Below are 27,079 nucleotides of genomic sequence, written 5' to 3'. Positions count from 1 at the left end.
ATCATGGACCGGCCCTCCTCCCTGGGTCCCGGGACCCTCTGCCAGGACACCAGCCCTCACAGGCCCGGCGGTTCCGACCCCGCCATGGGGGTAAGCCCAGGGGGTCCTGGTCCCCATTAAGCTCCGGGTTCTGCCCCCTACAGGCGAGGAGAGGGACCTCGGGTGGAGGTCCACATGGCCCCGTCCCCGTGACCTGGGATCTGGGCCCCGGTGTGTCTGCCAGGCCTGGAGCTGCCTTCTCCCCCCTGAGCCCCCAGGGGCCGGCCTGCCCCCCGCTCTGTGCCTGAGCCCACGCCTGTGCCCACGCCCCTGCCCAGCGTGCCGGCCGCGCTCTGACTTGGCCGGGGGCATTGTCTGACCTCAGAAGTTGGAACAAACAGGCCCGCCTGGCGGGGAGGGTCCCAGGGGCTGGGCATCGACCCAGGAACCCATCAAGGGCACAGGCCCAGGTTGGGGGCTCCATCCCAGTGTGGGACATGCAGGAGGCGGCCGATGGAGGATTCTCTCTCCTCGTGGATGTTTCTCCCTCTCCCTTCCTCTCTGACTTCAGAAAATATGTTTTTTAAAAAGAAAGAAGTTGACGCAAATGGAGCACAAGCTGGCTGCAGGTATGCTTCAAGGTCCTGCAGGGCGTGGTCAGGGCCCCATCCCCCGGGGACGGGAGCTGGGGGTGCAGCGCTCCTGCGGCCCGTCTGCCTCATCCACACCACGGCCACCTGGGCCAGGGCCAGAGCAGGGCCCCGGCCCCCCCGCCGGGTGAACCAAGCGCTCTGGAATTCGTGAAGAAATCAGGGGTCTCTCGGGCTGTTTTTCTTGGCGCGGCCTTATCGCACGAGTGGGGACGCCCGGAGGTTAGGGTTTCAGCCGGCTCAGCAGAATCTGAGAGGCGGGGGAGGGAGGGGGCTCCCCCTCTCCTTGACCTGCAGGCCTCAGGGAGCCTCGGGGCAGGAGGGCGCACGGAGCAGGGGACCTGCCCCCACCTTCCCGAGGCCCCTGGGTGGAACTTGGGGTCCAGAGCCTGGGGGTGAAGGGCCGGGCCAGGGGGCCTCGAGTGGCTGGTTGTCGGGAAGCTGGGTTGAGGCCTGGAAGCAGGCCTTGTACGTGGGACCCTTACAGCATGGGGCCCCTGCTTCAGTGCCTCGCAGAGAAGACCAGGGGCCCCCGGACAGACAGATGGCTCCACGAAAAGCCGTTCTTCCGAGGCAAGAGGGGGCTGGGCGGCCGCTCCCCACTCCCGGCTCCCAGCCTGGAGACATGAGTACCGCAGGATCCAGCTGTGAGCAATAAGCAGCGGTTGCTCTTTGAGTTGCTAGGTTCAGGGATGGTTTGTTTGGCAGAGGAGCTAGCTGATACATTGTGTCTGAGCCTCTGGCTGATACATTGTGTCTGAGCCTCTAGCTGATACATTGTGTCTGAGCCTCTAGCTGATACATTGTGTCTGAGCCTCTAGCTGATACATTGTGTCTGAGCCTCTAGCTGATACATTGTGTCTGAGCCTCTAGCTGATACATTGTGTCTGAGCCTCTAGCTGATACATTGTATCTGAGCCTCTAGCTGATACATTGTGTCTGAGCCTCTAGTTGATACATTGTGTCTGAGCCTCTAGCTGATACATTGTATCTGAGCCTCTAGTTGATACATTGTGTCTGAGCCTCTAGCTGATACATTGTGTCCGAGCCTCTAGCTGATACATTGTTGTGGCTGAGCCTTTGCAGTGTGTACTCGACCACGCTGCCTCCAGGGACCACCGTCACACCAGGGACCGAGCTAGGACCGGGCCCAGGCCTGGGACTGTCTAGGCGGGGCCTCCAGATGTGCCAGGCGTGTAAACAGTGCTGTTTGATCTTATGTCCCTCCCCTCCCTGTATCTAGCGAGAAGGGTATCATGGTCCACGCGGCACAGAGGACACGAAGTCTGAGAGGGAGGAACTTGCTGGGGTGTGGAGGGCTAGTGCCCCCCTCAAGAGGCCTCCATGCCCAGGTTCCCTCAGGAGGCCACTGAGATTCTGTGACCCCTCTCCTGTCCCCCAGAACATGGGACAGCATGCCACATCCCCCCGTCGGACATCCAGGTGGACACCAAGCTCCGTCAGCAGCCATGCCCACGGGGCAGGACGAGAGGCGGACGCACCCAGAGCCTGGCTCTGCCTGGGGTGGCTCCTGGCTCACAACCTCTGGGCCCCCATCGCCTACAGAAACCATGGGGAAGACACCGCCCCTGAGTGGCCACTCCCATTGCTGCTGAGGAGAGGACCTCATTGAGGGATGGGAGACCCCTGCCTCACTGGGCGCCTCCCTTCCTCTGCCCCTTCCCCGCCCCATTGTACATGGGGGAGAAGCTAGGAAAGACTTGACCACCGGAATGCAAATCCCTCAAAATATTTCCCCGTGCAGCCTGCTAATTCCACCCGCACAGCGGCCAGGAAGCGCGGGGCACGCCCGGGGCTGGCGCAGGGAGAGGCAGCTCAGGAGGCCGGCCGCTGGAATCCGGCCCTGGATGCGGCGCCCAGCGGAGCGGGCTCGTTAGTGGCCGTGAACAAAGGCCTGGAGGGCCGGGGACCCCTGTGTGCAGCCCCCGCAGGGAGCCTTTCAACCCCTAAGTGCTGCCTCTTAACTCGCCCCCTTGCCGCCCCCCCTCCCGGCCAGCCGAGGCAGGAAATTAGCCGGGACGGGGCTGCCTGCTTTGTGCTTGTCCCCTTGTCCTCCTGGAGTGGCTCTGGCCCCGCCGCCCGCCCGCCAGCCCCTTGACATTCAGGAAGAATGACCTGCGCGGCCCCTCGGCCCCTCCCGCCTGCCTTTCTGACTCTCAGCAGCTCCGGGAGACAAAGCCCCTCTCTGGCATCCCGGCCTGGCCTGGCCTTGGCCTTGGCAGGTGCCCGGACCCCCTGCGGCTCCCGCTGCAGCGGGCGGGGCCAGGGACCCGGAGAACCACTCGTCTCCCTCGGGCCGCGCCCCATCGGCCTTGGGGTCTAGGCCAGTCTCCAGTTCCCAACCTCACCCCATCCGAGGAGGAGGACCAAGCACAACTGCCCCTTATCCCCCCTGCCCCATGGCAGGACCTCCAGCTGCAGGAGAGACCCCAAGGACTGCCCGGGCGGCCCCTTTTCAATGGCCAAGGAGAGGACCCCAACCTCGCTGCTTTGAGAAGCGCCCTCGCTCCCTGCAGGAGCGCAGAGCGAGGAGCAGGGCTGGCCGGCTGCCGGGTCCCCCTCCCCTCGGCCGGGCTGCCTCTGCTTTGGGGGCTCGTCCACTGCCAGTGGGCTCCTCTGGCCTCAGCTCCCCCGCCCACACACACAGGCCTGGGGGCTGCGACAAGAGTGTGTGCCTGCGTGTGCAGAGCTGCCTGCATGTGCCAATGTGCCTTCCTAGGGACCCTTCCCAAAGAGGATTCCATGTATGCAGACAGCCCGGACACGTGTCTTTGAAGTTCACCTCATCCATGTGGAGCCTCCCGGGCCCCCTAAGGGCCTGGGGGGTCCCCTGCAGACCCCCAGGCAGTACCGCTGGCTCTAGTTTGCCTTCTCCGAGCTCAGGGGCCAGGAGCCAGGGTGCCGTGGCATTCGCTACTGCTGCCTCTGCAATGGCTGAAGGGTGAACCCATACCCACGGCCATGACTGGGAGTCGCAGGCATGCTTACCGTCTCATCAGGACGGACGGACAGAAGGATGGACGGATGGGGAGACTCGGGGGTCACACAGCTCGAGGGGCTTCCACCTCGGAGGCCACGGGCCCTGTGTGCCAGCAGGCGCTCGGGTGGGGAACGGGGCAGGTGACCCCACACAGGGCGGCTGGCTCAGCACGGCACACACATGCCGGCGTGCTGTCAGGGCGCTCCCTCCGTGGCAGGTGCGTGTGCCGGCCGCCCACGCGCTGCGCGGAGCTCCCGGGCCAGGGCTGCCGTGCCAATGCGTGTGGCCTGGGGGGAGAGGGGGCACAGGAGCCGTGGCTTTGGCTGGCCTGGCTCCCCTGGCAACTTCGAAGGTGCCCTGCAGCCCATGCCCTCCTTCCTGCTGCTCACGGGGTCCCCGGAGCTATGTCCCAAAGGAGGGTGCTGGGGAGAGGGGTCTCCGTGAGCGAGGAAGGTGGACAGGGGACTGAGGAGGGCAGTCCCAGTGCAGGGGTTCAGGCTGGGCAGGAGTGTTGGGGTCCCTGTGGGGTCTGCAGGGGCTCGGGCAGGGGGTGCAGGGAAGGTGAGTGTGTGTGTGAGTGTGTGTGAGGGGGCAGAGTGAAGGGGAAGGAGGAGGGGAAGGGGGAGGAGAGGCAGGGCTGGGGTTGGGAGCTCTACCCTGAGGGCGGGGGCGGTCTCAGGTCTGAGTCAGGCCGGCCTGTAGCCCGGCAACCTGGAGGTCACCTTGAGAAGGATCAGCTGCCACAGAGGCCACACCCTGTCCCCACCTGGATGCGCCTTCAGCCTCAGGACCCCAGAGGCCCCTGACTCAGAAGGACACCCCCCACCGGTGCCCGCCCCCAGGGGGGTACAGGGGTCTTGGGGCAAGTGAGGTGCGGGCAGGTCCCCAGGGGGCCCAGTGGGCTCCGGCCTCCCTCCCTCTCCCCTGAGCACAGTCTTCCTGCCTCTCCCTCCCAGCCTTCCTGAGGGGCCTCCCAGCCCCCAGTCCCCCGGCTGAGTGCCTTTTAGAACAAAGTGAGAGCCAGCGCCTGCGACTTTCCTGAGGGGGGAGGGGCTGGGCAGGGGCTGCCACTTCCTGTTGCTCCCCTCCCCCGCCGCCTCCTCCAGCCAGCAGGGGCCTGCCGGGGCCTGCCGGGCCGGCGGAGCCTGGGGGGGAGGGGGAAAGGGCAGCGAGCTGGAGGAGGGGAGCTCGGGGCCTCCTCCACGCTGAGCCCAGCTCTGCAGGAACACTCCTGTGGAGGACCCTGCTTCTGCAGCCCAGTCCGGGCTGTCAGCATTCCTGGGGGCCTCCCACTCCCCTCCCCCCTCGCAGCCTTGACTGTGGCTGCAGGACCCACCTGGCGCCCCCTGAGGCCAGGGACACCTCCCCCCTGCAGGGTGGCCACACTAGTGACCCTGCAGAGGGTGAGAAGGACCAGGGGGCACTGCCCAGGGTTCGACCCCTCCCCCTGGACCCAGGCCGCTGGTTTCGGTGCCCCCGGCCCAGGTCCCAGCCGGCGGGCGCTCTTGGCCGGTCCTGGCTGATGATTAACTCGGGGCCCAGGTGCTGGAGCCGGCAGCCCTGCAGGGCGCGGAAGGCCCCAGAGGTCAGCCCGGGCCCCTGACCGCCGAGTCCCCGGAAGCCGGTGCATTCGCTACGTGCTGGGAACTCGGTCTCCATGCATCTCATTTCGGCTCCGCGGGGCCCGCGCCCCCCAGTTGCCCCTCAGGGACATGAAATGCCAAGCTGAGAACACACAGCGTCGGGCAGGGGATGGAGGGGGTGTGAGCCAGGCTCTGCACCATGAGTGGCAGGTCCAGGGGGAAGGACAAAGACCCGCCATGGTCAAGGCCAAGCCTGAGGCCTAGACAGCCGGCCTGAGTCCAGACAGGCTGGAAAGAGGAGGCCGTGTGCCCGGCCGGAGGGCTCAGGGGCTGAGCCTCCACCTAGAACCAGGAGGTCCCAGTTCTATTCCCAGGCAGGGCCTGTGCCCGGGTTGGGGTCCTGCAGGAGGCAGCCAGTCCATGATCCTCTCTCATCACAGATCTCTCTCTCTCCCTCTCCCTTCTTCTCTGACATCAATAAAAACGTATTTAAAGAGGAGAGAGGAGTGTGTGTTGCATCGTGACGCCTGGGTGGGACGGTTTCCACGCAGAGGGAGCGCCCTCTCCGCACCTCCTCCGGGCCCTCGCCGGCCGGGGCGCAGGCTGCTGCACCCAGGACAGGCCTCAGTCTCCAGGCAGCCCCCGCCGGCCTGGGTCGGACAAGCTGACGAGAGGCTGTTGGCAGCTAAGAAGACCCTGCCCGCCCGGTCCGGAGGGATGTTCGGCAGCTGACCTCAAGCCCCCGGAACCCCCTCCCTCGCTGAGGACCGCGCTCCTCCTGCCTGCCTGGCTGGGCCGGGCACCATCGGTGCAGTGCGCAGTGCTCAGTGGCCTCTGGCTCTGGCAGCCCCGAGCCCCGTGAGTGTGGACAGAGGAACAGTGCTTGGGGGACAGACACCAGGCCTTGCCCGGTCCACCAGGGGCACCAGGGCCCACCCCCAGGAGCCCCCGCCGCAGCCCCCGGCTCAGTGGGAGCCTGAGTCTGGGGCCGGCGGGGGCCTGGCCTCGGGCAGCCTGGAGATAAGAGGCTCTGGAGGCAGCAGTGGAAATTCACCAGGCCCCAGAGCCAGGCCCGTGTGCTGACGCCACTCGGCTGGCCCGGGAGGCGCTGACGGAGGAGGACGCCCGGCCATTCCTAGATAGCCATCGCGAGGGTGGCCCCGGCCCTGCCCCGCATGCCTGCAGCCAGCTGGCCTCGCAGCCCCAGTCCCTGAAACCACCGGGGGCGGGGGCAGGTGAGCCGCGGCGCGCCCCAGGCTGGGGCGGGGGTCCTGGGCCTTGTGCTCCTTGATGATCTCCCAAACGTGAAGAAGTGATGGGCAGGCTGGGGCCGTGGCCCGTCGTGCGGCCTGGCAGCTGAGACAGACGATGTGGGCGAGGAAGGGTGTCTGACCTCTGAGCATGGACGGCAGAGCGAGCCACCACGCCCGGCCGCAGGGGTCAAAGGCGGTGCGCGGCCGGGGCGGCTCAAACCCTCAGAAGCAGGCTTTTCAGGGAGGGGGTTAAACCCCGGGGTGTCTGGGAAGCCCTATGTGTGTTTTGTTGTTGTTTTTTTTAATATATTTTTATTGATGTCAGAGAGGAAGGGAGAGGGAGAAAGACAGATGCTTCCGTGATGAGAGAGAATCATGGATCGGCTGCCTCCTGCATGCCCCCCACGGGGGATCGAGTCCACAACCCGGACTTGGGCTCTGACCGGGAATTGAACTGTGACCTCCTGGTTCCTAAGGTGGACGCTCAGCCATGGAGCCATGCCGGCTGGCCGGGAAGCCGTTTTACCTCAGAGAGTCAAGCCCAAAATGTGGGAAGGCAGCTCCCTCCCCACCGCCATCCTGGGCAGGAGGGGAGGCAGAGCAGGCGGCATGGGCGTGGTTTTCCTCATCCCGTGGGGTCCCCCCTGCAGCTGCCCGGAGCCCCTGACCAGCCCCTCGGAGCCCCTGGCCCTCTCGCCTCACCCGCCCTCCTCTCGGTCCCCCTGTCCTGCCGAGGCAGGGAGGCTGGAAGAGGGTCCCCCTGATTGCGCTCTACCCCCCACTGGCCACCAAAGAACCTGGGGAACCGCAAAGCCCACTGTGCCCACCCCTTCCCCCCCCCCCCCCCGGGCAGGCCTTCAGGCTGGGCTCCCTCATCTCCCCGGAGAGCGGGGGTCCCGGGGAGACGCGAGGGGTATGGGGTGGTCGGTGGAGCAGGGCTGGTGCCTGAGCCCCCCTCTGAGAGCTCCTGGGACGGGCGATGCCGGGCCGGCAGGCGGCTGTCACCACTTGCCAAGTGTCACTCAGCGTCATTATCGCTGGCCGCCGACCTGCTCTGCCTCGGCCACACCCGGCTGCTCAGGGCCACGTCGGGGGCCCTGTGCCCTGCAGGGGAGCCGGGTGCGGCCTTCCCCCTGTCCCGCCACCACACTCAGGCCTTCGAGAAGCAGCGAGAGGAAGCCCGAACCCAGGGCCGGGGCGGCCTGGGTCCACACGCTGCCCTCAGGACCCTGCCGGGCCTGGGGACCCCGTGCTCGGGTGTGGGTGGTGGCGCCCCCCTTCCCGCGCCCCCGTCTGCCCGGGGCTGGGGAAGGACAAGTGGGGCTCCTCCACCAGGACCGGAGGGGCCACGCCTGCCACGGGTCCCAGCGGCGGGAAACGCTCAGGAAAGAGGCCGCAGCCCCTGGCTCTGTTCTCTCTGCAGCGGCCACCGTGGGCTGGGGCCACAGGCCAGCACCCTCCCCCCGCCCCGGGGTGGACATACAGCCTCGGGTGCCCGGAGGAGCGGGAGAGGGGCCGGAGAACAAAGGTGCGGGGTGCGCTGTGCAGCATCGCTGTGCGGGCCGAGGGGTGTCTGCCCATCTGGAAGCAATGTCGGTAATGCAAGCCGGCCAGGCCGCGCCGCCCGGATACGTGAACCCGGCCGCGGAGCAGGGCTTAATGGGCACTGGCCTGGCAGCCAGAGCACCCATTCCTCCGGCCTTCACCCTCACTGCTCCCCCGAGCCCCGCCCCTCCTCTCCCTGGTGGGACGCGGGGCTGCAGATCTGCCACACACCCCCCCCCCCGACTCTGAGGGGAATGAAGTTGGGGGGGGGGGGGTCTGCAATGGCTGCGACCAGGCGGGAACCCCACGCCATCTCCCTGGACCATAAACCTGACAGTAAAACCACAGCGGGAAGGTGGCGGCCTTGGAGAGAGCACCCAGAGGCTGAGCGACGTGCACCATGGGGTCCCCCCTCCCCCGCTTCCAGGGGTGCAGGAGGCGTGAGGGCAGAGCCCTAGCAGGCCGGGGAGGGGGCTCCACGCAGAGGCCACCGGACAGGACCCCGCTCTCCGGGTCTTCTGTCAAAGGCTCCTGAACCCCCACCCCAACAGGAAACCCCAACACGGAACCCTCACCACGTGCTGAGCATCACCGTGCTCACCCGCCTCCGGGGTGCCCGCCAGGTGGGGCCTGTGCTCCGGTCCCCACGCCACTCACCATCCGGGGACTCTGACCACAGACTAGCAGGGGGCAGAGGTGCTGAGGCCCGGCCGGAGCGCACACGGCAAAGCCGGGAGGGAGGCCGGGAGGAACCCGTCGCGGCCTCGGGTTTGCAGGGAGCTGCTTCATTCACACATGCTCACACACGCTCACACATGTGGCGGCGGCACAGACACGCCGGCTCCGTCACCGAGGAGCGTGTTTGTGAAGGAGAGGGGCCGGGAGACGGAGGGGACGGGCTGGCCGGGGGGTGCCCAGAACCCGTCAGGAGCTCTCCTCGGAGGACGGGGAACCCGGTTCCAATGGACAAAGGCCTCTCAGCTACAAGACACAGGCGTGGACAGAGGACAGCCAGCATCCCCAGGAAATGCAGTATCAGTGGCCTCGGTCCCCCGAGACCTCCCAGGGGCCTCCTGCTGCTGCTCTTACAATGGAAGTCTTGCGGAGAAACCAAGATGGCGGCATAGGGTAGACACCCGAATGCAGCCTACCACGACAAACTTGAATTTAGAACTGGAAAACAGGGGAAACAGCACCCTGAGGCGCCGGACGGCTGGCTAAGTGGAGGCTCTGCCATCTGGGAAGGAGAGAGAAAGCACGCTGAACCTCAGGAACTGTGAAGAGCGCGAGGAGGAGCGGGAGCCGCCACCGGGCGCCGGCAAGGGGCCGGGCGACAGGGCCCCCGGGGGGAGGTCACTGGGCCCGCGACTGCTGACTGCGGGCCACGGAGCCGAGGCCGGGGGCTGCCTCCCGGGCGGTGCCACCCCGGCAACAGGCTGAAGCCGCACAGGAGGCCTGCTGAGCTTCCAGGACGAGGAGGAAGAAACCGAAGAAGTTTTCAATGTGAAGAAGTCAAGTTGTAGCAAAAAGATAGTAAAATTACTTAAGAAAGAATACAAAGAAGATCTTGAAAAATCAAAGATTAAGACAGAACTCTACTCATCAGCCAACATTGCAACATAAATGCGTTTTAAAAAAAAAAGACAGAATGTTGGAGCGGCAGCCAGGCCCAGAGCGGCCAGGCCCAGGGCAGTGGCAGCGGGGAAAGGTGGGCGAGAGACACGGAAAGGTGCTCCTACCGCCAGCCACCATTCCACGCGTGGTGGATTCCAGAGATACGTGCAGACCGCGCCCATAAAACACGCACGCACACGCCTTATACCCCAACGCTCACGTCAACACCATTCCTCGTGGCTAGGACGTGGGGACAGCCGAAGCCCGTTGCGGGCGGGCGGGTCAGAAAAGGTGGTTTGGACGGACAGTGGGGCGCCGTGGCCACGGCCACGGCGGACACCTGCCACACGCGAAGCGTGGACGGACCGTGAGGAGGTGCTCCGTGAGAGACGCCGGTGACCAGGACACGCGCCTGTGAGTGCGTCTCTCGGAACTGTCCGGGGACAGGCAGGGACCCGGGCCTGGGTGGGGGGGAGGGAGGGTGACGGCTGTCGGTGGAGGGTTTCCTTGGGCGGGTGGGGCTGGAAATGCTCAGAGCCAGAGGGGGGTCTGGCTCGCAGCTCCGCAGTGAAAACCGCTGACTCGGCTCTTCAGGAAGGAGCCGCATGGGACGTGAGGGATGTGAACAAAGCCGCTCCCAACGCAAAGCCCAGCACCGAGCACCACCCCCACCCCCTGGGCCCAGCGCAGGCCTGAGAGCCGCCCACCCCACCCCCGCCCCCGCTCCAGCCGCCCCTGGATGTGGGGCCCGGAGCCCCCGCAGCCCCGCGGCCAAGCCCGTCCACGTGCTGCTGGCGGGGCCAGGTCGGAGCTTTCTCAGGGAGAGGCCGCCGGGCGGGCGGGCGCGGGGAGCCGTGTGCAGCTGGGAGGGGGCGGGGGCCTGGCAGCGGGCGGAGATGGAGGCTCCCACGCTCCAGGGCCAAGCTGACGTGACTAAAGCTAAACAGACCCCGTGCCACTCGGGGCTGCAGCTCGTTCTGCGCTGCGGAGCCCCTCGCCGGCGATGGCGGGGGGGGGGGGGGCGGGCGGCCCCGAAGGTAATTTGCACACGCAGTTTATGAGGCCCCTCGGCCCTTTTTAAACATATGCTCCTCTGATTATAAACAGCTGATGGCTCACAAGATTCAGATTTTCCAGAAAGCCTTCCAGGGAGAGATTGCTCTCCGAGCGAGGGAGCGAGCGGGGAAAGGTGACGGGGGCTCTTTGCTCACAGGGGGGATCCGCCCTCCCCCTGCCTGGGGTCCCCCTGCCCCCAGCCTGCACAGGCCCCCCTGTCAAACGTTTGCTGCCATCCAAGCGTCCAGAGGAGGGCTTCAGCCACTGCAGGGCTGGGCAGGGATGGGGTGCAGGGAAGGAGGTCTCCGCTCAGAGGAACCCCCTGCATCCTGGCGCTGTGTGATGGAGGTGGAGGCCATGACAGTGCCCGCCCTGTGCCCGCCCAGAGGCCTCTGCCTGACCCCTTGGGGTACCACCTCCTGACTCCAGTTCCCCCTCCCGCCCCATTGGGGGACTCGGTCCATCTCAGGGGGAGCAGGAGGGAGAGAGCGCTCTCCTGCCCGGGAGGGCCCCGGAGGCTCCCCAACCAGCACACAGCGAGGGCCCGGGGTGTTCCTGGGGTCCCCAGTCTCACGGCCTTTGGGAGAGTCTTGGGGAGCCGGGCTCAGCCAGGTATGGGTCAGCTGCCCACAGGCCTCCCCCAGATCCCTGTCCTCTCTGAGAGAGGGCCCTGTACGGGGCGGGTCCAGGAGGAGAACCGGGCGTGGAGGACAGAATGCACACTCGGAGCGTGGGAGCGCCACGTGCATGCCCGGCAGAGGCACCTTCCCCCCAGCCCCCACACGCCCCAGCCCGGTGGAACACGGCCAGGGGCTGTCACAGCTAGCGACCGCCGAGTAACAAATGACCCCACCACGTCCAGCTTAGCACCACGACCTTTGTCATCTCCTGGTTCTGAGTGTCAAGAACCCGGGCGCTCGGGGTCTCTGTGAGGTGGAGGCCAGGGGATGGTTTCCGGGGGCCGGAGGCTCCATTTCCAAGACGGCTCCCTCTGGGGCCCTCACCACACGGCGGCCATGTCTCCCGGAGCCAGGACGCGAAGGGAGTGAGCGAGAGGGTCTGTTTCAGTCCCTCAGCCATGTCCACTGTGAGTCTTGGTCAGAAGCAGACCAGGAAGCCCAGCGCCAACACGGGGGGAAGGCCACAAAGGCCTGGCAGCAGACCTCGGATCTCACCCCACGCCGCTGCCCGCCACCCAGCCAGACAGCTGTCTCCTCGTCCCCATTGTTTTCGGCCCAGTGACCCCGTCCTGGGAGCCACCTGGCTCAGGGCGGACCTTCGCGTTGGTTCCGGGCCTGGCGGGCTCCTGGGAGGACGCCTTCCCTCCAGACCAGCACAGAGCGTGGGGCTGCAGGGGGCTGTCCACACACGTGGTCTGGCCTCCCGCTGACGTGGATGGACGGCCCCTCTGTGATGGAAAAGAGCATGGACCCCAGAGAGGCAGGGGGGCCTGTAGCCTCTCTCCCAGAGCATGACTGGTTGGGCCTCAATGGCCTGGGACTGGAGTGATGGTGGATATGGCAGGCCAGGCGGAGGGGCGGCAGGCCCTGGAATGGGCTGCCCTGGGGGAGGGGAGGGGGGCGCGTGGCCTCGGAGGACAGTGGGGGACAAGGGTCTCCAGGCTGTGGGTCTGGCAGGTCCGGTTCATTTTGCTCCCACCCCCCACACTCTCTGCCTCCCCCCTCTCTCCCTGGCTCCACTGGCCCTCCCAGCCCCTCCCCTTCCCAGCTCCTCTAGTTCTCCTTCCTTCAGCAGCCAGAGGGGTCCTTCTGGCGGGAGCACTGACCCCCAAACCTCCCAGAGATGCCCCACCACCTGCACTCCCCCCAGTGTGGAAGGCCCATGGGGGGAGGGAGGAGCTCTGCAGAGGGAACACCAGCAGGGAGATTTGGAGGTCAGAGCTCCGGGGGAGGGTGTGGGTGCCCCCTGGGAGTGCAGGGAGAGCTGGGGGCAGTGGGCCCACATGCAGAGAGGAGAGGAGGGAGTCTTGGCCGGGTGGAGCTGAGGGTGGAGAGTCAGAGGGCGGCCTAGGTGACGTGCAGGTGCAGGAGGCCCAGAGGCCCAGGAGGAGGAAGGTTCCAGAATGAGAACATGGGAAGCGGGGTCCATGGAGAAGCTGCAGGACGGAGGGTCACGGAGGCCTCGCCCAGGACAGCTGCATAGTGTGCGTGTGTGGGGGCCTGCGCCAAGAGCTGAGTGGGGCCGGGGGGAGGGGGGGCGAGGAGGGGCCGCTGGGACTGGGCAGAGGGAGCCCGGGAACCGGGCAACTGTGCCGGGGTGCCCAGGCCCCTGGTGCCCCCCACTTCGGAGAGTAGCGTGGCACTCAGGCCCTTCCAGGGGCGCCGGGCCGGGCAGCCACGTGGCCGGCCTCTGTGCCCGGGGGAAGCGTGTTCTGGGAACCTGGCTGAGCCCGGAGCTGGTTCCGCCCCGCGCCTGGGGCGGGGGGATGAACTGCAGCCCAGAGAAGCTGGGCCAGGGCCTGCCACGTCTCCGCTCACGAAGTGAGGGGCTCCCCCTCCCCCTGCAGCCTGCGGGGATGGAGGAGGGCTGCTGCCTCCCCCCCCCCACCAGGCCCGGGGGCTCTGGGCCCATCTGCACTTCTGTGCTGGCGAAGGCAGGGAATTAGCTCAGCCACTTCCTCCCCTAATCCCCCACCCCCACTCCGAATACCTCGGAGGAGAGAGAAACGCCGAGTGGACGTTTTGAGCCTAATTCTCTTCAGCTGTGCGTGCGTGTGCGTGCGTGTGTGCGTGCGTGTGCTGGGCCTGGGCGGGGAGGGTCCTTCTGAACCCGGCGCCGGTACTGGGGGAGCGTGGGGAGCGCCGGTCAGCCCCGCCACGTACAGATGTACAGATGAAACAAACCAGGCGTCCGCTGTCGCCCGGGGAGCTGGGGGTGGCCGCCAGGTGCCAGCCTCCGCCCTGGGCGCACACACAGCCTGCACCCAGGTGACGAGGGCCAGGCACCCATCAGGGCGTTCAGGACCAGAGGGCCCCCGGGGTGGCTGGGAGGAGGCACGCACTACCGAGAGAGGAGCCTGCTGCGCCTGCACCCCTCCCCGAGTCCTGCTGACGTGCCCCCGGCCAGCTCCGGCTCCCCTGCCCCGCAGCCCGCAGGCCTCCCCCGCTCCCCCAGCCAATCCCCACTTGTCTCTTGTCTCCCAACGAGACAACAAACCCTCTTAGTCTCGGCTGTTTTCCCCGTCTACCCCAAAGGACTGCAGAGGGGGTGGGGGGCAGGGGACCCACAACAGGTGTGTGGGGCTGGCTGTTGGCACTGTCTGATTGACAGCACCCTGTGTGCGGGGAGGGGCTGAGGGAGTGAGGGCTGAGGACGCCAAGCCACCCTTCCCTACAACCATGGCAAAGTGGGCAGTGGCAGGCTCCCTGGGATGGCCCCTCGGGCGCACCGAGATCTGGGGCCTTGGGGTTCACCCTGAGTGTCCAGGTCCGAAGGTCTAAGGTTGGAGGGGCGGACGGAGCAGGCACCGTGGCATGCAAACACCCTGAAAGGAACTGGCTGCCTGGGAGGCGTGCCTGATCCGGGCCCACAGGGAGGGCCCCACGTGTGTGACATGTAAGGTCACATCCATGGATGTCCACCATGTTGGGGACCCATTCCCACCAACCTACCAACACCCTTGTCACTCTGCTCGGAGGGAGGAGGGCACCCTCCACCCCACCCCACCTCCTTGGATGAAAGAAAAACTGGGCCCAGCCGGCACGGCTCAGGGGTTGAGCTCTGACCTCGGAACCAAGAGGTCAGGGTTTGATTCCCGGCCAGGGCACAGGCCCGGGGTGCAGGAGGCAGCTGATCTGTGATTCTCCCTCATCATGGATGTTTTTACCTTCTTCTCCCTTCCTCTCTGACATCAATAATATACATATATATGTATATATAATAAAAAGGGAAAAAAGAAAAGCAGAAACACAAAGGTTGGGGGGAAACTTGAGTTTTTGAGTGAGGGTGAGGTGGTCCATCAAGTGCCACAAAGGAAGCCACTGACCAAGCCCCTGGGCTCCCAGGGCCCCCAGGGCCTGAGAGGGGAGAAGGCCCAGGACTAGGAAAACCTCTCCAGTGCTCACGGCTGGACTGTAAGCCCCACGTGGGCAGGGGTTTCTGTTTTGGTGAAATCTGTGGAATCACTCTGAGCTCCTTTCACTCCCCTGGCGTCTGCAGGGAGGAAGAGGCAATCACGCCCGCAGGGATACTGGGAAGGGAGGCCCGGGAGGCAGCCATCTGGCTGAATTCCTCTTCTCACAGCAGCAAGGGCCGGGCAGTGCCTGTGGCCGCCCTCACCTGAGTCCCCTCCCTCCCTCCCCCTGGCACTGCTTCCCCCATGGTCCCTCTCATCCTTGCTGGCCATGTCACCTCCCCCTGGCAGGTAGGGGTCCCACATGGCAGAGCATGGGCCTGGACTCTGGCCCCTCCTGCCATCCTCGGCCAGGGCCAGGTGGCCATGGGAGTGGGGAGGAAGGGGCTGGATGGAAGGGGAGTGGGCAGCTGAGCGTCTGTCCCTAGGAGGCAGGAGGCAGTGGGCACACGCCACTATCCTCTCAGAGGTCACATTCGAAACGCAAGTTCAGAGCTAACATTATTCAAGACGGTGACAGCAGAGCATCGAACCCGAGGCTGGGGCCCCTCAGAGCATGGAGCCACACGTGAGGGTGCTGGTGGCACCCTGCTTCTGGGACAGGAAGGTGGCAAGGGTGGAAATGACCCTCTGAGCTAAGGGCCCCCACCCAGGCTTGCTGTCTGGCCTTCCTGTGGGCTCAGCAGGGAGCGAGGAGACCACCCATCCGGGCATCGTTTCTGAAGGCCAGAAAGTGAGCACCCCTCCCCCCCTTCAGGCTGGACCACAGGAAAAGCACTCAGTTGTCCTTGGGGAGAGTCTGGGCTCTCTGTAGACTTTTATTTCCGGCAAAAGCTTTGAGATGAACGGCTACGTCGCCCACCCTGGGTGGCTAGCTCCAACCTCCTTCCAGTGGAGGTGGCAGTGCCTGGCACCCTGGATGAGTTCAACGGCCATGCAAGATAGATGGGTGGATGGGTGGACAGATGGACAAACAAATGGGTGGATGGATGATGGCTGGCTGGTTGGGTGAATGGGTGGATGGATGGATGAACAGGTGGACAGGTGATGGAGGAGACAAATGGATGGATGAATGGGTGGGTGGGTGGATGGACAGAGAAAAGGGGGGGGTGGATGGATGGATGAATGTGTGGGTGGGTGGTTGGATGGATAAATGATGGATGGATGATGGATGGATGGATGGATGGATGAATGGGTGAGTGGGTGGATGGACAGAGAAATGGGGGGTGGATGGATGGATGAATGTGTGAGTGGGTGGGTGGATGAATGAATGGGTGGATGGATGGACAGAGGAATGGGGGTGGGGATGAGTGAGTGGGTGAATGGTAGAGAAGATAGTCAAGAGATAGACTTGGCCTCCAGGCCTGGGGCAATCAGGAGGAGGCAGTCACATGCAGGGTTGAGGGGGTCAAGGCGGGAGGCTGACCTCCTGAGTCCCCTATCCCATAGGGCCCATGGAAGGGGACCTGAGAAGGTCCTGGAACCCCCTACAGGCGCCCTGCCTGTGGGAGCGCTGGCGCTTCTCCTCTGAGGGTCTGACCCCCAAAGGCCAAACAGAAGGACGCCTTCAGGAGCTCTGCCACGTGTCCCTCTGGGACACCAGTCGCCCACCTATCCCGTCACATGGCCCCACCCTCGTGGGCCCTGGGGGAAGGGACTGTAGCGGCAATCGGCGCTGCAACTGGTCCGTGGGGTCCCTTGGGGGCTCGGGTTGGCGCAAGTGGAGCGGCCAGTGCAGCAGCCCCTCCGCCCAGCGAAGCCGCGCGAACAGAACCCGTGATCTCGTGATCTCGGGACCACTGGGTGGGGGTGGGGGTGGCGCTGCCGCTGAGCCCAGGGCGGGAGGCGGGCGCACCACGTGGTACTGGGCTCGCCCAGCCAATGCGTGCCTGGGTAGCATAGGCAGCGACCCCTGCTGACCAATGGCAGAGCGCGGCACTTCGCTGGCTGCGGGTAGCCAATCCGTGTCGCGTGAGGCAGCAAGCCCACCCCGTGGACCCGACCAATCAGCGGCAGGGTGGCCGCCACGTCCCTCTGGGCAGGGGCGCCGCCGGCCCCGCTCCGCAGACCGTCTCCGCCCGCCACGCGGGCAGCAGCTCGCTCCTGCTCCTCCGTCCGAGCCGTCTCCCTCCTCGTGGCCGCCTCCGCGCTCCTCGTGGCCGCCTCCGCTCCCGGGCTGGCGGGCGGCGTAGGACGGGCGGCGCCGTTGCTCCGAGGTGAGCTCCGTGGCGGGTGCGTGGCGGCGGTAATCCCCGCGGTCCAGGCTGCCAGCCTCCAGCCTGCCCGCCTGTGCGCCCCGCTCTGCGTCTCCTGGGAACGGGGGCACCGGGTCCTGTCCTGGTTCCGAGTCGTGGTTTCGATTTGGGGTCGCGGGTCCGCCGCGTGGATTTGAGTTGGAGTCCGAGCCTGGGATCGGGTTCGGCATCGGAATCCACTTCGGCTTCTGGGGAGGGGACCCGAGGATCGCGATCAGGGTCGGCGCTCTGGGATCCGAGCCCCGCTTCGGAGGTCCGAGCCTGGGATCCGAGCCCGGGATCGGGGTTCGGCATCGGGGGAGCATATGCTTCTGGGTCGGGGATCCGAGGATCGCGGTCGGGGTTGGCGCGCGGGGTTCTGAGACCCGTGTCGGAGGTCCGAGCCCGGGATTGGGGTTCGGCGTCAGGAGATCGCGGTCTGGGTCTGCGCGCCGGGATCTGAGCCCGGGATCGGGTTCGACATCGGGGGAGTTTGTACCTTTGGGTCGCGTATCCGAGGAACGCGGTCTGGTCGGCGCGCGGCGTTCTGAGCCCCGAGTGTCGGAAGTCCGAGCCCGGGACCCGAGCCGGGGATCCGAGCCCGGGATCGGGGTTCAGCACTGGGAGAGCTCATGCCTCTGGGTCTGGGATCCTAGGATCGCGGTGTGGGTCTGCGCGCTGGGATCCGAACCCCGTGTCGGAAGTCCGAGCCCGGACCCCAGCCGGGGATCCGAGCCCGGGACCTGAACCGGGGATCCGAGCCCGGGATCGGGGTTCGGCAAGGGGAGTTTGTGCTTGGATCGCCGTGAGGATCGCATCGCGGACTGGGTTGGCGCGCGCGGGGTTCCGAGTCCAGCGCCGAAAGTCCGAGCCGAGCCCAGATTGGAGTTCCGCATCGAAGCCGCCTCCATGCTTTTGGGCTGATCTTGGTCGGGGTCGGCGCTGGGGATCCGAGCCCGGGATCGGGGTTCAGCGTCGGGAGCTCGTACCTCTAGGTCGGGGATCCGAGCCCGGTGCCGGAGGTGCGAGCCCGGTGCCGCGGTCCGAGCCCGGACCGGGGTTCGGCGTCCAGAGTTCGTGCTTCTGGGCTGGGGCTGCGAGCCTCGACTCGCCTCGGGGTTGGCGCCGGGGAGCCGCGCAGGAATCCGGTCGGCGCCGTAGTCTCGGCGCCGGCGGGGCCTGGGTCCGAGGGGGAGGGGAGAGGAAGGGGGATGGAAGACCTGAGTCGTGGCGGCCTCTGAGCGGGGTCTGCAAGCGCCGGGGAGCCCCCTCTGGACCCCCAGGCGCCCTGGTGGGCATCTGAGCGGGCGACGGGGTTCCCAGATGGAGTTGGGGAGCAGCGTTGGGAGCTGCAGTGAGGCTGCTGCGTGGTGGGGGTTCTGGGTCCGAGCGGGTGGAGCTCCATCTGGTCTGGGATGTAGGGAGTGGCTGGCCAGCCGGTCTAACCCCGGCAGAGCCGGGGACAGCCCCAGGCAGGCCCCCAACCGCCTTTTCTGTAAAATGGGAGGCCCTCCTTCCCCCCAAGGACTGTACTGGCGGGAAGAGAGAATTCCCCCACAGGGGCCGCGCGCCTGCCCCCGGCCGAGTGTCTCAGAGGAGGAGGAGGTTGCTCCTTCTCTGAGATATAACCAATGTCCACTTTGGGGTGCCTTGGCCAGACTTTGGGGGTGCACTGACCAGTCCTCTGGCTGCACCGGAGCTCCCACGAGGCTCGGGCTGTTTTGCTCTCTGCTGCGCCCCGCACCCACCAGGGGCCCGCGCGCAGGCAGCGGGATTAACCAGATTTCTACGGTGTCTCAAGTGATCCCTTTCCGCACCTGTTCCCACACACTCAATGGGAGAAATATGTAAGGATTGGGTTGCTTGGTAAAGGCTCCATTTTAACGTTTCCAAACATGCTGGGGAGAGGCGCAGGCCGGAGGGGCCTTAGAAATCACAAATCACAGCCCTTCCGGATTCCAGCCCCGGAGTGGGACAGGAAGTCAGGAGCCATCTCCCTCGTGGACATGGCGGCCTGGAGGCCATGCCCAGCCCAGCGAGCGGAGCCGGCTGCCCGCGTGTTCAGCGGCGTTGGGCCGGGTGGGATTTCTCCCAGGAATGCAGAGGATCCAACCTCAGAAACTCGACCCGTGCAGGCGCCGTTCGGGGAGGGGGAAAGCCAGGCCTCGCTCCCAGCGGCGGAGAAATTATATGATAAAGTTTAATGCGTATGTGTGGTTGGGAGGAGGGAGGGGAGCCCGTAGCCGGCCAGAACTCGGCGGGCACTTCCCTAACTAGATCATGCTATAGACCAAAACTTTGTTTTTAGCAAACTATCAAGAAACCCAGTGTTTCTAGTATCTGTTCCTTTAAGAGAAGGAGCAGGCCTGGGTGGCTGTGCCCAAGCACATGGTGGGGAAAGGGGTGGGGGGCCGCCCGGACATGGGTGCTGGTCTGTGCTGGTTCTGAGGCATCAGTCTCAGAGCTTTGCCTCTTCACCAGGATTGAGGTCCCCACAGAGCTTCTGGGGCTGAGTCCGCGGGCACTGAACTGCGGGGAAACGGCTCGGCCGAGCACAGATCCCAGGGCCCGGGGGAGCACCGAAGGCGGGCGCTGTTGGGAAAGGGGTTCTGGCCTCGTGGGGAAGGGCCTTGGGGTTCCCGGGGGCCACACTTTGCAAACCCATGAGCTACATGGAAAAAAATTAATATTTCAGACTGAGAAAGAGGCTTTGCCGGCGCTTTTGGCTACGAGGCCCGTGTTGGTAAACCCTCACGGTGTCGCCAGCTCCTGCGGCTTTAAGGGGAGTGCCGCATCATTCCTGCCCCAGGCCGAGGGGCTCCAGCCCCCCTGCGGCCCCGCGGCGTCTCCTCAGGGTTAGGAGGCGACCGCTAGACCCCTCTCCCCCAAAGCATTTCCTCTGCGATAGGACCGCATGGAGAAGGGAAGTTAGGCCACACGGGTCCAGGAGGGAACAGAGCAGACGCTTTACGGGGAAAAGTGTAAAATTCCGTGGAAACGTGTCAAGGAGGAGCTTTGGGTGTGGGGAGCGCCTCCTCTGGGCCCCGCACGAAAACGATGCCGGGTCTCCCCACAGCTCCCCGCCATGTCCAGGTGGAGCTTTTGAGGAACTTGACAAACACACTCTGAGGCGGACGGGAAAGCAGCGGGAGTGAGCTGGGAGCCAGGAGAACAGAGGGCGCCTTGTCCCCGCAGAGCGCGGGGCCCCTGCCAAGCCTCAGGAACGGCGGAGGCGGGGCCGCGGCCAGGAGCGCCCTCGCAGGCAGGCGGGTGGGCAGCCCCGCGCGCTTGCGTGTGCGTGTGCGTGTGCGTGTGTGTGTGTGTGTGTGTGTGTGTGTACGGTGGCGGGGGGGGGGGGGGATCGGAGCCGGAGAGAAAGTTGGCTCTGCCGCCTCGGGGGACCCCCATAGATCACGGCTGGAGAACTCGGCCCCGAGGGGAGAAACAGAAACGGGGAGCCCTGCCTGACCCGCCATTGAGAGCAGACTCTAAAGGCACCAGCGATCTCAGCCCCTTAGGGGCTCGGTGTTTACCCAGGGGGAGAACGTTCTGGAGAGCCATTTCCCGGCTCAGGGTGGAGCCAGGAAGCGAGGCTTCAGGCTAAAATGGACGGACGTGAACAGACGCACGTTAAGCCCTCCTGTTAAATAAACCCAGCGCGTCACAGCCCGGGCCTATGTTCCTACCCGCATGGACACGCTTGCCTTATCTCCCTCACGCGTGTCCCTGTGCCCAGGTAGCAGATGGCTAATTAAAAGATATTTGATTTAAAAAGAGATACTTGAAGCGGCTAACGTGGATAAGGGGCCGTCGCTGGAATAGACCAGCAGGCCCCACACGTCCATTAGGAAGAGACCGGAGATAGCAGAGGCCCCAGTGACATTAATTGGCGGTTCTCGGGGGTTAACAGCGGCTCCAGAAAGCCCCCGGGCTCATCAGTAACCAGCGAAGAGCCGGGGAAGCAGAAAAGCGCAAGGGTGGCCCCGCCAGGCGCTGGGCCGCGGGAACAAGCCGCCCTGTGTGCTGCAGGTGGGAGCGGGCGGGCAGCCGGTCGGGAACGCCGGCCAGCACTTCTTCCTCAAATAAAATCTTTAATACCTGCAGCCCAGCAGCTTCCCTCCTGGGTAAACAGCCGAGCGGGCGCCCAGAACAACGAGGGGCTGTGTGCGCTGGGCGGCGGGCGGCGTGGGGGCGGGGAGCGGAGCGGGCGCTGTGGTTAGGAGTGCATGCTCTCTACAAGACGGAGACTTGTGCAAACACGGCGGCCTCGGCCTCGCACTCGGGCCGGCGGCATGGGGGCCTCGGCCCACGGCTCCGCGTTGAAAGGAAAGCGAGGAGCCACCCGGCCGGCCATGCTGAGAGGGGAGGGAGCCGGACCCGGACCCGGGCGCGGGGATGCCGGTGGGTGTAAGGGACAGAGCTGGAGGGGGCAGTGGAGAATGGCAAAGCGGAGGAAGGGACAGAGCGATGCCGCCCAGGGACTCTCCCATGGACTCAGGAGCGTAGGCTGTGGCCAGCCTCCCTCCCTCTTGCCCCGGGGAGGCCCAGAGCGAAAGAACGAATGAAGGAATGCTCCCTTGCCCCCTCCCTGACAGGCACCCTCTAGTGGCCTCTCTAAGAAATAAAACTCACACCCCGTCCTTTCACAAGCTCGGCCCTGCCCTCTGCCCTCCGCCCTCCGCCCTCCACCCCCCACCCCTCTGCCCCTTTCTCAGACCAGCCACGTGCCTCAGGGCCTTGGCACCGGGAGTGCCTGGGGACCCAGGTCTGCAGCGTTTGCTGGAGGAGAAGTCCCACCACGTGGACAGGAGGGAGCAGCCTCTTACCCTGTCCTCCCCTCCCCCAGGGCCCCTCTGGGCCTTTGCCCCCAGGGCTGGGTCGCTGCTGGGAGCCGGGTAACCCAGGGTTCCAATCCAGCCTTCTGCCCATTTCTCAGACCAGCCATGTGCCTCATGGCCTTGGCACCCGCTGCCCCGTCCCTGTGCCTGTCCTTCCCGTCCTTGGTCAGGGAGACCTCCTCTGACCTGCCACCCCGTGGGCCCCTGCGGTCACTCGCGAGGCCGGTGCCACAATCGGGCCTCACAGAGCACAGGCTATGCCACGCCACCGAATGTTCTAGTCCCCGGGCATCTACGCATTCCGTGCCCTGTCTCCGTTGCCCGAAGGGAGGCCCGAGAGAGCGTCCGTCCTGCGCGGCGCCTGCCCGCAGCGTGCCTATGCGTTTCCGATTATTGAACAAAGGAGGCGGCCGGCCCGGGAAGGGTCCGCTTTACTGTGAGTGCGGTCCGCAGTGCGCAGTGAGGACCCAGCCCTCAGGCTGCGTGGCGGGCCGGCCGCGGGCGAGGGCTGCCTTCAGCGTAAGAGACCTAGCAGCCTCTCCCCGCAGTCCCCGGCAGCACCCCCACATGGTGATCATGAGAATGTCTCCAGCGGCACCAGGTATCCCCCCGCCCCGGGGGGGGGGGGGGGTATCAAGGGCATCGCCTGAGACCGGCTCCTGGGACGGGGATGGTTGTGTGCTGGCCCTTTAAATGAAGCCAGCCCCAAGTGCACCCCAGCGCACCCAGCACACTCAGCACAGGGCCTCACCTCTCCAGGAGAGAGACCCTGCCCACGCCTGGCCATCGGAGCACCCTTTCCCATGGCCAGCAGCCGGCCATAGAAGGGTGGCGAGAGCCCAAGTCCATGGTCCCTGGGCCGCCCCCGACGGCTTCATGGGGACCCTTTGCAGATGCAGCCCTAAGCGGCATCTGGCTTGGCCCCTGTAACTTGTCCAAATTAGAAGCCCCCCACCCCCGTGCCCCCAGGGCAGACTGAGGAGCGAGTGCCTGGGGACCCAGGTCTGCAGCTTTCGCTGGAGAAGTCCCGGCCGCAGAGCCCGCCACGTGGACAGGAGGGAGCAGCCTCTTACCCTGTCCTCCCCTCCCCCGGGGCCCCTCTGGGCCTTTGCCCCCTAGGGCTTGGATGGCTGCTGGGAGCCGGGTAACCCAGGGTTCCAACCCAGTCCTCCCTCGGAGGGCACCCCCTCCCCCAGTGCGCACTGGCCCCCCAGCTGCACCCTGTACCCCAGCATCTCCCAGAATCCCCCTGGCTGTGCCTGGGCCCGGCCCTAGTTTGCAATGTAAATGCCGCCTCCTTCCCGAGGAGTCCCTGCTCCTCCGAAGCCTGGGGCTGGCTCACCCTCCCACTGGCCTCAGCCAGAGAAACCGATCTAATGGGCCTTTCTCCTGCTAATTGTGGCCATTAGTGTCACGAAGGAGGGCTCCCTGGGGGGCCGTGCCTCGCACGCAGACCGCTCAGGCCTCGGCCCACAGACTGGGCCTTCTCTCCGCATCCGCTTCAGGTGGGGGTGTGGGTGGTGGTGGGTGGGAGGGGGCCCCCCCTGGTGCTCACGGGGTGGTGGCAGTGTGTGCTTGCCCAGCTCAGCCTGGGTGACAGTGACCTCCTGGCAGAGGGGCTGGTGGAGCCACGGGCCTGGCGGGCGGTGGGAGAGCAGCCAGTGGTCCCCTGGGCACACACAACGTTCGCAGTGTCGGGAGCCCTCCCTGCCCTCCCCCACGAGGGAGCTCACACCCCCACCCGCGCCGCGCTGCACTCGAGCCAGGCCACGTGGTGGAGGTCCTGCCCGCTGGCTCCAGGGCGCGGTCGGTCATCCACGTGGCTCCTCCACGAGGCCGGCTCTGCCCCTTACAGACTCGCCCTCTTCTGAGGCGAACGCCCCGGGCCCAGGCAGGGTGGCCCCAGGGAGGGATTTGATCGGAGCAGGGACTGAGCGGCCCTGCCTGGTGGGGCGTGTGGCCCAGAGGGGAGAGACCCCAGTGTGTGTGCTGCACCCCAGGGCGTGCTCCTTGGGGAGGCGAGGGCCGGGGAAAGGCTCCGTACAGGCATTCGTCAGGGGTCCCAGAGGCCCTCTGAGACAGGGGGTGGGCAGAACAGGGTGCAGGCTCCGTTGGGAGGAGCCGGCCGAGGGCTGAGCGGAGCCAGGCCTCTGAGGGAGATAAGACAGGAGGGGATCTGGGTCCCGGGGACTTTGGCCTCATGCTGAGGCCCCCCGGCTCCCGAGGGGAGTGACTCAGTGGGGTCTGATTCTAAAGGGTGTGTCTGATTCTAAAGGGCCACACAGTGCCAGAGGCGGCAGCCTGAGGGCAGAAGGGAAGGGCGAGGGGGAAGCGGGTAATGCGATGCGGGTCCCCCTGCACGGCTGGAGGGGGTGGCAGGGACACTTGGTGGCTCGGAGTGGGACGTGCTGGGGACCATGGAGTGGCTGAGGGGCAGGGGGGTGTATGGGTCTGGAGGGTGAAGTCTGGGCACACAGACACTGGGGAGCCAAGGACGCACAGACACTGCAGTCCCTGTGGGGCATGCCAGGGGGGGCACTGGGTCAGCAGCCTGGCCTGAGGACGGAGCTGGGCGGCCGCAGGAGGGACGGCCCCCTCCTGGGGCACGGCCTGCAGAGGCAGCCCTGGAGCTGGGCTCCTGGCACGCGGACCCTTGGAGACCACCGGCCCAACTGGGGCCCCGTGGGAGTGCCCCCCCCCCGGGTGTGGCCCTGCCCAGCACCTTCCCCGACAGAGAGGGCCCCTCCCCTGCCGCCCCGCCTCCCCTGCGTCCTGCTCCCCTCCTGGCGCCCCTGGATCTGCAGGGCCTCTCCGTGTCAGCACGTGCGGGAGGAAGCGGCGGGGGAGGGGCGGCCCGTCCTCCGAGTATTTCATAACCCCGGGTGGAGGGTGGAGGGTGAGGGTGAGGGTGGGGGTGGAAAACCCCCCGTGCGAGCCAGGAGCCAGCCGCTGAAACGGCCTTGAGTAGCTGATGAGAAACAAAGGCGTCCCGGGCCACGGTGGGGAGGGCGCCCCACGCGGGCGGCAGGGCCGGCGGGTCCGTGCCGGAGCCCCGGACCCAGAGCGAGGAGGGGGACGGCCCGCGTGGGGGGCGGCAGCTCCGGGCTCAGCCCGGGACTCGCTCAGACAGGCTCCGTGGCTCCAAGGGGTTAACTGCACAGCCTCCCACTCCTCCGCTCGCTAATTTTTAAACGCAGCTGAGCTCCGACAGGGCCGGCGCCCCTCCCACAGCCCCGAGAGGGCCTCCGCGCAGCCCCCACCCCCACCGGCAGGAATCCACGTGCACTGAGAACAAAGACTGCAGCCCCTCCCCGCTCAGCCCGCTCCGAGGCCTCAGCCTCGGCTTCCCCCCCAGCCTGCCCCCCAGCCTCGCCTGCTGGGCTCCCACGAACGTGGCTCCCAGATGGAGCATCGGGGCTGACCCCCACAGCCTGGGGACGCGGGGGCGTGGGGGGTCCCGGGGGCCTGGCCCACAGCCCCCACAGCCCATCTCCTGACCCCCAGCCGGGCGCTCCCCCCTGAGGGCTCTGGGCACACGCCCGTCCTTGCCACCACATGGGCTGGAAACCCCTCAAGCCCCAGCAGCCGGCCCTCGCCCCAACACGGCCCGGCTCACTCACCGACACACATGTCCAGGCCAGCACCCGCTCCCCCTGAGGCTGGGTTCCGTCCCCTTTCCCTGCCACTCTTGTCCAACCACGGCCCCATCCACCCTCTCTGAAGGGGAAGCTGAGGCCCAGCCCCGGCCTCGCTCTCACCATCCACTCCCTGCCTTCACCGCTTGGCGCCTTCGCCTCCTCACCTCTGAGCACACCGAGTCCCCTAACAGCCCCGCGAGGCTCACTGGCCACACGTGTAGACACGGCAGAGCCGCCAGGACACGGCCTTGTGGCCGGTCCTCTCACGCCCGGGAAGGCTGCGGGGCCCCGTCAGGCCCTGTTCCCACCTTGGGGGAGAGGCCCTGTTTGTTCTGGGGAAGCAGCCCGGAGGGCGGAGAGGCAGGCTGCCCGCCGAGGCTCACACCCTCCCAGCCCACAGGGGCCAGGGCCCCGGCTGCCCACCTGCCCGGCTGTGGCCTGTCCCTGTCCCAGCCCCAGCCCCAGCCCCAGCCCCAGCCCCTGAGGCCACTCCATAAGCCATCACCCCCCTCTTCCTGCATGGGCCACTCCGGAGCCAGTGCCGCCCCCAGCTTCCTGCAAGCCTGTGGGACTGGGCCCATCTGGGTGCAAAGGTCAGCGGCCCCCTGCAGCCACTCACTCCCCGGCCGGCACCCCTGCAGGCCGCTCGCCCCGCAGCCCCTTCCTCTGCTGCCAGGCCGCAAGCTGTTCGCTGGGCTCGTCGTCTGTCCCACCCGTGCGGGTCCAGTGCTGGACGCGGGCCGTCAGACGGGGTGCCCCCATGACCCCCAGGCTGGTAGAGAAGGCAAGGGAGGGGAGGGAGTTTGTGAGGCGGATGGCTAGGGGCCACCCAGCTGGCTGGGGCCTCCTTCTGGGAAGCAGGGCCTGGGGAGGCAGCGTGGACGCGGTCCTCGGGGGCCTGTGTGCAGGGGCCCAGCCCCTCCCCCTGCCCCTTTCCCAAGGGGAGCTTCTCCCACCCCTCTTCCCAAGGCCACCAGAAAGCCCTCAAGCTGTGGGGGCGCCCCGAGAGGCTGGGGGGATTATCTGCTCGGGGCTGATAGGATGTCCCCCAAGGGCCGACTTCAAAGCGGCTGCTAACTCCGCATCAAAGCCGGGCGGAGCTGTTTGAACACAGAACGGGGAGGGGCCTCCCGTCACCTGCCCTCCCCTCCCCCTCGCGCAGGCTCTCCCGGCAGGCGGCGGGGGCCAAAGCCCCCCCAAACCCCCCCCCCCGGCAGGTGAGCCGTGACGGAAGGCATTGCTGCTCCTCGAAGGCCCGCAGAAGGCGCCCCAGCCTCGCTGGCCTCAGGGTCCCCTGCAGGGCCCGCTTCCTGGTCTCCTCAACATGGTTTTGGGCTCGTCCAGAGAGAGGGGTCCTGCCCCACAATCGGGGGCACACTTTCCTGGACCCCGGCCAACCCGCCCCTCCCGGTCCCCTCAGGGCAGGTCACTGGGGCGCAGTGGGGGGTGGCCAGCAGCACTGGCGCCTACCACGCGGCAGCACCAGGCCGCCGGGTGCATCCGGCTCCAGCAGAGGAGGCGCGTGTCACTGGGGGCCACCGGTCTCTGCCCCTTGTCCTCGTCGGTGACCCCGTGAGCCGGCGTCACAGCCAGCA

The 27,079-nt window shown here is 66.5% G+C and overlaps 1 protein-coding gene across 2 annotated transcripts in view; it reads right to left on the bottom strand.

The window, feature by feature from the left end:
- The window catches only part of KCNQ1 (potassium voltage-gated channel subfamily Q member 1), a 190,498-nt gene that overhangs the window by 80,392 nt on the left and 83,027 nt on the right, over positions 1-27,079 (bottom strand). The gene's annotated exons all lie outside the window — the stretch shown is intronic.

This window comes from Pipistrellus kuhlii, unplaced genomic scaffold, assembly GCF_014108245.1.
Source record: "Pipistrellus kuhlii isolate mPipKuh1 unplaced genomic scaffold, mPipKuh1.p scaffold_m20_p_91, whole genome shotgun sequence".
In the NCBI taxonomy this organism is placed as follows: domain Eukaryota; kingdom Metazoa; phylum Chordata; class Mammalia; order Chiroptera; family Vespertilionidae; genus Pipistrellus; species Pipistrellus kuhlii.
Note: the sequence above shows the minus strand (reverse complement) of the source record. Positions and strands in the feature narration are given on the sequence as shown.